Genomic DNA, 10845 nt, shown 5'->3' with positions numbered 1-10845 from the left:
GACTAATCCAAGGCACCATATCTGCTGATTATTCTAACAAAGATTGACATGAAGATACATATCCCAGCCAGGCTTCAGCCAGCCCTCCTCTCCTGCCTAGGAGATCAAGGACTTTCCATTCAGCAACTACCTACCGGAGTCACAGACTGAAGGCAACAGGACGCCAAGATTCAAACCTCCTTGGCATGACATGAGAAAAGCGTCCCCATTTCAAACCAATGAGATGTTGGCATGGTTTTGGTTCACAGAAAGCCTTGGTCAATTTACTGCCCTTTGTTGGGTTCAGCTTTTCTAAAGTAAGGTAAAGTTTTTGAACATTTTAAAAGGAGGACCCTAACATAGATCTCTGAGCTCTGGGACACCTTGGTCTACAGAGCACGTTCCAGAACATCTAACATCTGGGAATACACAGAGAAACCCTGTCTTGAAAAACGAGACGGGGGTGGGGGGAGGGAGGGGGAAGGGGGGTGTAGTCTTTAGGGAAGAGCTTTTAGAGAAGAGCTGCAGACAGTCCTCACCATGGCATAGGCAATCCATGAGTAGTTTCACTTCCTGGTTTGATCTGTTCCCAATTAGCAGTGTGAGCTTTGAGTTATACTGAACTCTGACTTATACATGCCTGTGTTATTCATCACTCTCATAAGTGTTGGATTTACCACAGAGCTGTGCAGAAACATAATTCAATTTCAGGACAGTTTTACCATCTTAATTTCACACCATCCCTCTCCACATTTACCTCGGCCTGCAGAGAACAGTAACGCTTCTGCTTCTGGTTTGTGCCTTTGACTTTTTGACCTTTCCTGCAAACATGCTTCTTCCCACACATGTGGCTCTTCCACCGGATGAGTTTGAAAGGTTCTCTCTCATTGGTTTCTACAAGAAAACTATTTCCAAAATTCAATTAACCTTCATCTTTTTATGTTTCTTTGTAGATGTCTTGCAAATAGCAAAACAGACATGTTTAATTTACTTTGGGGGTCATTTTTCTCTCTTTTTAACATTGGACATAAAACACTCATTTATTTGTAGTATTATTTGTTCATTTAATTTACTGGAAAAGGCTCTCACCTATATAGCAAGGGTTGGCCCACAACTAAGGATCTCTTGCCTCAGTCCCAAGTTCTAGAATTATGAGCATTTACTACCACGCCTACCTTCACACTGCAATTCTGATATAACAAGAATTCATTTGTTTCTGTTATAGGTTTTTTTTCCTCTTCATATCTGATATTTACCAATTTTTTCTAGATTTTTTTCTTATATTTCCTTTTTCTCCCCTTTCCAGAATTTTCCAAAATCAAACAGCTTTTAATATTTTATGTTAAATATTTGGAATATATATATATATATACACATATATATATATACACACACACATATATACATATACACATACACACATACATATATATACACATATATACATATACACATACATACACACACACACACACACACATATATGCATATACACACACTTTAATTTCATGAAGTAACTTTAAAAGCTATATATACTTACCAGTGTAAACAAGAGTCATTAATAAGTTTATTCTCCTATTTTCTTTCTTATTCTCTCTAGGGTAGAAGGTGCTGGAGTTCTTCAGGCCTTGTTGAGTGAGAGATTGTCCCCTTTTCTATTCTTCTTTGAAGTTTTAATAAGGCTAGTGTTACTAACTTTTTTTTTTTTTTGGAACAGATTTTAAACTGCAGATTCAGTTTTCCTAAGATACAGACTCTGAACATTTCTATGTCTTCTTAGGTTTCTTTTCTCTCTAGAAATGAGTACATTTTTGCTGACACTTTCCAAAGCACTGAACTGCTTTCCTCAATGTGACTATGATCACTGTCATTCTCTAAGTGAGCTGTGTTTCCCTTTCCCCGTGTGACTCTTGCCTTTCTGGTTTATTCCCACCTTTGACTGATTTTTAAAGGGACTATTTTTTGGTTTTGTTGATGCTCTGTATGTTAAGTTCAGTTTTTATTAATGATGGCCTTTATTTCACTTCCACTTTAGAAGGTGTTTCTCTTTTCAAGATTAGCGCTTAACTCATGTATGCCAGTCTCCCTCGTTTAATTAAAGTATTAGAACCCACACTGTTCTGTGTGCCATGTGAACTGTACTTATAAGTTAATAAGTGTGCGGCCTAGTCTTATGTCAACTTGGCACAAGCTGTGACAGGAAAGAACCTTGATTGTGAAAATGTTTCCATATGATCAGCCTGCAGGCAAGCTTGTAACAAATTTCTTAATTAGTGATTGATGTGGGAAGGCCCACCTCCGTGGCCTCTGCATCAAGTCCTGTCTCCATGTTCCTGTCCTAATTCAGTTCGTGCTCTGACTTCTTTACCTGATGGAAGCCAAATAAACCCTTCCCTCCTCACGTTGCACTGACCACGGTATTTCATCACAGCAATGGTAACCCTAACTGAGACAATATGTAACACCATTTTTTTTTTATGTCCTCACTTTCTTTGGAGTATCACCAGGATCAACGCGCTATTATCCAGTAGATTTGTTTCGTAACTTCCTAGTTTTCGAACATATGAGGCTTTCTTGTTTTGCTTTCATATTTTGAGGGTTTTATTAGCATTTGCTCCCATGGAGTCAAAGAAGAGTCCATCCAAATTTGTCAAGTCTGACCTAGTGATTTTTCCAGTGTGTTTGGAAGAGAGTCCTGCACCACATCACTGGCATTTGTACATCATATCCTGCTCTCTCGTTGTTAATGTTCAGCTTTCTACAAACTGGCTGAGTTCTAGGCTACTGGTTTTATTATAAAGAGATACACTGAAAATAAAATAAAACAAACAAGCAAAGAAAAATCTTTTAGTATGCTTAGTATGACAGCTTAGCCTGTTTTTCAGAGTTAACCAACTTTGTTTACATATGTTGAGGCAATATTGAAATGTGAGTTTAAACTTTAGTTTCTTCCTAGTGATAACAATTTTATCATCGAAGTGTATCATTTCACACCCACTAAAAAGAATATATCTTCTCCTTAAATAGCAATTGTAGGGACAAGGACATAGGAGCACTAGTTTGGGGGAGCTGACAGTTATATATCATTAATTTTTTTATCATCTCATTTATAGGAACTGAGTGTGTACCCCATATTGCAGATGTCTGATTTAGGCTGCTTGCTGCTCTACTTTATTCAGACTGACATCTTTATCTTTTAATTGGACTATTCAGTTTATCCTGTCACCATGAAGTTGTTAGTACTTTGTTCTAAAATCTCCATCCCACTGAGTGCTGTATGAATTGCCTTATCCACTTCATGTTGCTTTTCCCAGTTGTTTTCCCTTCTTCCAGACTGGTTCTTAGGTTCATCCTTCAGTTTCCCCTCCACTACCTTGAGACTAGTTGGTTATCATTACAGTACTTAGTCTCAAGAAACAAACAGGAAGTCCTAACTTATTCAAGTCTAGAACCAATCACTTTTATTTCCTTTAAGGGAAATGTATGAAATTTGAACACTCTAATCCCACTTGTCCTATTTTAAGAGTCTTTGTTTTTGATTACTACATGTTTCTGTAATAGGTTTAAATGGGCTCAGAAATTACACTGGAGTTGCAAGTTAAAGTTTTTTTTTCCTCTTCTATTGTTTCCTGCAGTAAGCAGAGAAGTGGGTGATTTAAAAGGGATTTCCTGTATTGCTCTATCTTAGTTGCCTTTTTTTTTTTTTTTTTTGAACCAACAAGTCGTTTTATTTGGCTCTGCCCTATCGTTAATAGTCTCCGTGGATGGGTTTCTTAGAAACTCCACTATATAAAACTGAAAGCCAGCATTTCTCTCCCTGACTGTTTAGCCCTTTGCTTGGATTGTTCTTCTAGACCCTGTTCTTTCTTCTTGGCTGGTCTTGTGACTTGCTTTGACAATGTCACGATCAAGCTCACTCTTTAGGAGGTGGTGACTACCGCCGGATATGAGACAATCCCAGTGAAGCCATCTTCTGCCAGCCAGATACCCAAGTGAACCCAGTAGAGACCACAAGTGCTTTCATGATTGCAGGCTAAGCAAATGATTATTATTTTAGGTTACTGCCAACTGTGAAGTCCTTCTTCATTCAAAACTTTCACTGTCAGAAGAAAGGAGAAAGGAAATGCTTAGATGTTTTTCAGATTTGGCAGATTAGAAAGCTAGCAGTCCAGAATGGGGCAAGGGATGGGGCTCCGGGAGGGAGGCAGTGACATGTGTATCACCAACCTGCTAAAGTTGCCCAGTACTAGTGGATCTTTTTCTCAACCAGTAATTCTTGGAGAAAAATGCTACAGCATTTTAAATTATTAGTGAGTCACCATGGTGGTTTCATTTTGTGGGATATTACTAGTCATAGTCTTGTTTTATTTAATGTCAAGTTCTTGTTGGGCAAAGCAGTAGCCAATTATAACACTAAAACTGCAGAAAAACATGATTTATTTACAGCTCTCCGGGGTTTCTGCATAAATACAGCAGAAGTTTTATGTATTAGTAACCTGTATTGGAGAAATTTAGACCATGTGCTGGAAAGACCTGGATTGTTCTCATTTTTAAGCTAGAGGGAAAAAAAATCTCCAGGCAATGGTTCTTTACAACTTGAGGAGGTGGGAGCAGTGAGGATTATAAAAATGAAAGCAGATGCTTTATGCATAAAACTGAGAGAATCTAGAAAGAGGAATGAGAGAAATGGGGGGTGGGGGAGCATTTGTGTGATGTTTTGGTCATGCTGAAGGAAGTTTCAGACTGTGTTAGTCATCTTTAGCTTTGTCTGGGTAGAATGAAATCAGAAGGAAGTGACACCAAGTAAGGACTGACTGAGCTTTGCCTGCATTCAGAATAAACTGACTGGCCTCATGGTACTCGTCTACAAAGTGGTAAGACACATTCCGTTAGCACTATTCAGTACAACATTAACTCTGCGCACATTTTAATGGTATTTTTGACATTTCTAAAGGTGTAATTTAAGTCAACATTTACATTAAGAACATTTATGATATAGCTAAAGGAAGAACCACTTAGCTAAAATAACGATCAACAGAACAGTTTTCCCCAGAGATCATATCTAGGTATATAAAGTATCACTGTGTCTGCATAAACATTAACAATAAAGTTGAATAAAATTTTATGTGTGCCTCTGTCTTCAACCTTGACCTATTTTTTTCCCCTTTGAATGACAGGTCTATTATTAAAGAATGTCAAGTTAAAATGTGGTCATTTTACATTAAATGTAGATTCCCTGACCTTCCTTATTTCTTCCCTCATTATCATTGTCCTATGTCCTAAAAAAGAAGTCTATCACTAGGCAGTGGAAAGAGCCAAACAAAGTCTACATTTGCCAATTCTATGGTGAAGGGGGAAAAATGGCTTAACAAACACAAAATTGGGCAAAGACAAATCCCTAGACTGGCTCACCTAGACACAAGCAAAATATTACACACCGTAAATCCACCCCCACCCGCTTTGAGATTCATACAGGTAGCATTTCCATCTGAACTGCGTGTGTCTGCTGGCAGACAAGTCAGGTAATTACCTCCAGGTGTTTGCCTGCAGGAAGTCATTGAAATTCAGTGCCAGCAACAGCAGCTTTCTCAGCAGCAAAATCTAACCTGCAGGAACCTCCCAGGCACAGGTACAGTTCAGAATAGCAATGGCAGCTGGCTGGAAGGGCCCTAGACCCAAAATGCCCAGCTTAAGAGAGAACAGACAAAAAGGAGAATGTACTCGTTAATCACAGTTTAAGGCTAAAACCAGATGTTCCTTGGCTTTTAGGAAAGTTTCAAAAATGCTACTCTTCTTCCAAAGAAGATATAAATCATGAGCACAAATACGCTTTTCTTCAAGTTCTGCTTCCCCATGCAACCACAAGTTAAAATAACTTCTCACTGAGCAATAACCAACATCTCTTAGGCACTGTGACTGGACTAGATACTGCACGGACATTCAATTCAAGATCAGATGAACCAGTAGCTTTTAGATGAATTCTCCCGCTCAGATGAGAATATACAGTTTGAAAGGCACAGAGTTACAAATGCACAGCAAACAAGAATATACAATGTAGTAAAAATGTCTTTGGGAGAAGCAGACCTGAGAACTAGTCTTCAGCTGACTGTGGGAAAAGCTAAGCAGCTGTCTGCTCTGTATGTTTTAAAAGGGTTCCCAGGGAAATTCAGGAATGAGCATCAGGATTATCTCTGGAAGTTGCACTGCAGGTGAGATTAAGAACCTGCTAGACCTCAGCCCTCCCCCCCAGTGTCTTTGCATCGGATCCTAGTAACTATGGCAACTGAGAGGTTGACGTCCTAGAAACAGATACCCAAAAGGGCACTACAATCCGGGAGGCTGAACTTAAAACTCTATGCTGAACAACTTGTCATGTTTTGTTTTGTGTTTTTTTTTTTTTTAATCTTTTTTGTGGTTTGGAACACTGTGACACCACACACACACTCACACACACACACACACACACACACACACACACACACCAAGCAGAAGTCTTTCTGGGTAATCTGATCATGAGAACAGATCTGAAACTACTGACAAAGACTTCAATAGGCATAAACCAGGTCAGCTTGCAGGGACTCCCTGGTCATTGCAGACCAGCTGCTCATCATTAAAGAAGGCTCTAACTAGTCAGCTGGTGGGGTGCTGCTCCTAGTGGGATGAGGGTTTTCAGGGTCTCAAACAAGAGGAAAAAAAACAGAGAAAAATCAGCAGGAGCGAGCAGACTGAAAGAACACAAGTAAAAATGAAAATCTGCCAGTCACATACCAGAGTAAGATGTTTACAGGGAGAAGATAAAAAAGTGGTTTTTAGAAAAAGTATTTTTTGGGGAAGAGTCCTTAGATTTTAAAAGTTGAATTGTGGAAATGGATGAAAATGAAGACAAGTATTAGAAGACACTGCAGAGAAAAAATTAAAATGAGAAGCAAAAGTAGAAAAATAATGTGATCAAAGATGAAGAGAAAGAGTAGAGGTGCCCAGGCAGCATAATGGCTGCATTGTGAGTCCTGAAAGGACTCAGAAAGAATAGATTAAAAAATTGGTGGGGGTATAACTTGAAAATATTTTCTCCAAATGAAATAACACTAGATTTTTAAGCCAATATTTGACCAAAAGATAAATATAATTTTAAAAAAATTTAGATATGCCACAGTGAAATTTAGAATATAAGACATCACAGAGAACTGACTCTGGGTGCTGAGAAAAAAGACATCTCGTGAGGAATAACCATTCAGAGTGTCAGCAAACCTCTCACAGAGCTGGACGCCAGAGGAACACGGGTTTAGTGCCTTCACAAGTCTGGGCCAAGAAAACTCCTTCTATTCTAGAATTCTCTTTCCAACCAAAGTGTGAGCATCAAATGAAGACACTCTCAGGTGTAAAGTCTCCAAGAGTCTTGTTTTCCATGAATCCTTTTCTGAGAAGCCACTGGAGAGTGGACACGCCCAAGACGAGGGAATACACTCAGAATGAGGACATCATGGTATTCGGGAAATGTTGTCCAGCAGGGGAAAAAAGAGAAGAGGACATTCGGGATGACAAAAACTGGAGTCAGACCTCAAATGCTTGGACAGAAACCTAGGCAGTGGTGGCTTACTCTTAGCACTCCTGAGAAACTGAGGCAGGAAGAGCACACCATCAAGACCAGCTTGGACTACACAGTGCACTCCCATCACAAACAAAACCAGAAATGTTCTATAAGGCAAGATTAATACTATATGCAGTGAACGTAAACATATTGATATGCTTATCAGACAGAATGAATTAATAAATGCATATATATCAAGTAAATACATATATATATATATATATATATATATATATATATATATATACATATAGTGTGCAGATTGGCTTTGAGCCATATTCACAGTGACAACCATGGTCATAGGGATATATCTAAATATTGACTGATGAGCCGATCAAATGCTGTTACACGGGGTCCCATGGGGTGTTGTGTTCCGGGGACTGGGGGTGTAGATGAAAGTGAGGTGAAAGCAATTTGTTTGAAAGGGAGATGTCACCTATATATCCAAAATTGAAAGTTCTGAATATGTATATTATTTTGAGATCTGTGCAAATATACTACCGCTGGTTTTAAAGAATTGGATCTTTTTGTTCCTTGGAATGAAAGAGTAGATGCCAAGAGACAGCCTTTCCTACCACACCTTACTACCATCTAAGTCTCTAAGCCAGGGTTATATACCAGATATTTACATTATGATCCATGAGAGTTACAAACATACAGTTTTGATGTATCAGTGAAATAATTTTATGGTTGGGGAGCACTGAACGTGAGGAACTATATTAAAGGGGTGAAGCATTAGGAAGGCTGAGAACCACTGCTCTAGACTTCCAATCATCTTCCGAGGACAGGGACATGGGAGGCACAGCTATAGACTGTTACCTACACATTTCTGACACATCTAAGTTGAACGGGAATAAAGACACACATATTTATTGCAAAATGCTTAAGGGTAAAAAGAGTTACAACAGAGTGAAAAAGAAAACATCTCTCTGGGACAACAGGAAGCCTTTCTGATTGTACAAAACTGAAGAAATGAACAAGATAGAAAAAGGTCTTGTATTCTATCTTTGGAGACTTTACTGGGTCAAATTGCATTGGGAGGCAACAGTTTTATAAATATATCCCTTTAAATGGGGATGGGGGAGTGGTTCATTTAGCAAACTGCTTAGTTTAAAAGCTTGGGAACCTGAATTCAAATTCCTAGCACCCATGTAAAAATCTGAGCACAGTGGCACCCATCTGTGACGCCAGTGTTGGGTAAGGAGAAGCTAGCAGATTCTGCCAGCTCATTGGCTAGACAGCTAAACCACATCAATGGGTTTCAGGTTCAGAGAGAGACTTTGTCTCAAAAGATAGGGTGCAAAGCAATTCAGGAACATACTCCACAGGACTCTGACATTTACATAAGTATATGAGTGTTGGAGGTGCAGGAGCACATGGTTACATAAACACTGCATATACCACATGCACAGGTACAGAAAAAGAAACACCGCTTCATTGTTTAAGTCAGATTTAGTTATAAAGAACTCTCATCTCGCCATGTTGGTATCAGGTTTTGAACTAACATAATTGCTGGAGCAACACTGATACATTGTAACAGCAAGTTGCAGGTTTTCATTAGCGCTGACCTGGAGAGCTACACAGCCCTATGCAGAGCATTGAAAGTATCATTTCCACTGTTCCATCTAGAAAATGGTTTGATTCATTGGTTTGTTGTAGATTTCTGGATTTGTGACACTGCTTCCATCCAAGATTCAAAGCAATCATTGAAAGGACTCTGTGAGTGTGTGTGAGTGTGTGTGTAGTAGTAGGAGTAGTAGTAGTAGTTGTTGTTGTTCTTGTTGTTCTTGTTGTTATAGTAACTCTTCCAGCAGCAGCCTCAGCAGCAGCAGTAGCAGCAGTATGTGCTACTTTGTATTAACAATACTATGTTACCATCCCTTAGCTACTTTGTATAAAGTACCTACAGGCTACCACAATCCATTTGAGGTTAAAGAACCTGTGTGTAGATCTGTTGGTTGTTCTGCTGTTCAAAGATGAGCATTAAGAGTCCCAAAGCTGGAGAGCTCAGCTCCCTGGCTGGGGGGGGGGGGGGGGCGCCTTTTGCATTACCATGTGGCACACGGAGGGAAGGCACAGTTCTATGTAAAAGGTAAAGGCTGGCATCAGGACCCGGAGCAATGTGGAACTTCAGTGAAGTGAGTGAGTGGTGGGTGGAGCCCTGCAGGGGAACAGGGGCCTTCCTCGTTAGGGTAGCAGCTGATGGGAAGGCTGGACGTGATGGTCTGTGGAATCACATTGAGGTGTGAGAGGGAAGCCATTGGCTTTCTTCAGGAAGGGAGTTAACAGGATCAAAGCATTATTGTAGGAGATAATTAGGGTGGTGTGCCAGGTTAAAAGAAGCAGGCATGTTCGGACTCTGACCTTCTTTGTCAAGTTGATGTCATGGTGGACAGCTGCCTTCTCCCCTCAGAACCCCTTGGATGTTAACACAGGCAGCACCAGAGGGCCTTGGGAGCAAGCTGCTATGGAGTCCTTTATGAAATGTAACAGAGATGCATTTGCTTTTCATCTTCAGCTATCTTTTGAAGAGGGTTGAGGAAAAGATTTACAATGTGTCACATTAGGTCTGTACAAATTTTCTAAATGCCAGAACAAAGGCTAGAGCTAGGGTGGGGGTGGGGGATATAAGAGAGGGGAGAGAAGGGTTGGTTATGAGAGGAACAAAAGAAAACAGGCTGGGAAGATGCTGTTGGAGCTGAGGTCAGAACTGTAGGATGTAGGCGGCTGTAAAGAGATAATTCTGATTATAATTAGTCAAGAAATCTAAATTCAAGAAGCCAGGTGTTGGGGCAATAAGCTAAAAGAGGGTAGTATTCCTCTCATCGAAAGATGAGAACACTTGTAAGTATTAATAGAAGTAATTATAAGTGAATGTGAGGGCAGATGTCTCATCACACTCATCTCTGTATGTATATATTCTTGGGGTTAGGATACACCATCTACTTCAAACGCAGGAGCAACAAGAAAGAGGAAACAGCACCAAGAAATGGCAAGTGGTTGTAAGTGAGGAAATAAATACTTAAAGGGGAACCTGGGGGGCTGGAGGGATGGCTTAGCAGCTCAGCACATTCACTCTTACAGGGAATCTTGAGTTCAGTTCCTAGACCCCAGGCCAGGTGGATTGTAATTACAGCTCCAATGGATCCAACACACACACACAGACACACACACACACACACACACACACACACACACACACACACACACACACACACCATTGAATGCCCCCCCCCATGTCTTAAGTTTAAAGGGAAAGAGGTCCTTAATTAGATACT

This window comes from Micromys minutus (assembly GCF_963924665.1).
Source record: "Micromys minutus genome assembly, chromosome: 1".
In the NCBI taxonomy this organism is placed as follows: Eukaryota; Metazoa; Chordata; class Mammalia; order Rodentia; family Muridae; genus Micromys; species Micromys minutus.
The sequence above is the reverse complement of the archived record's forward strand: the minus strand, read 5'-3'. Positions refer to the sequence as shown.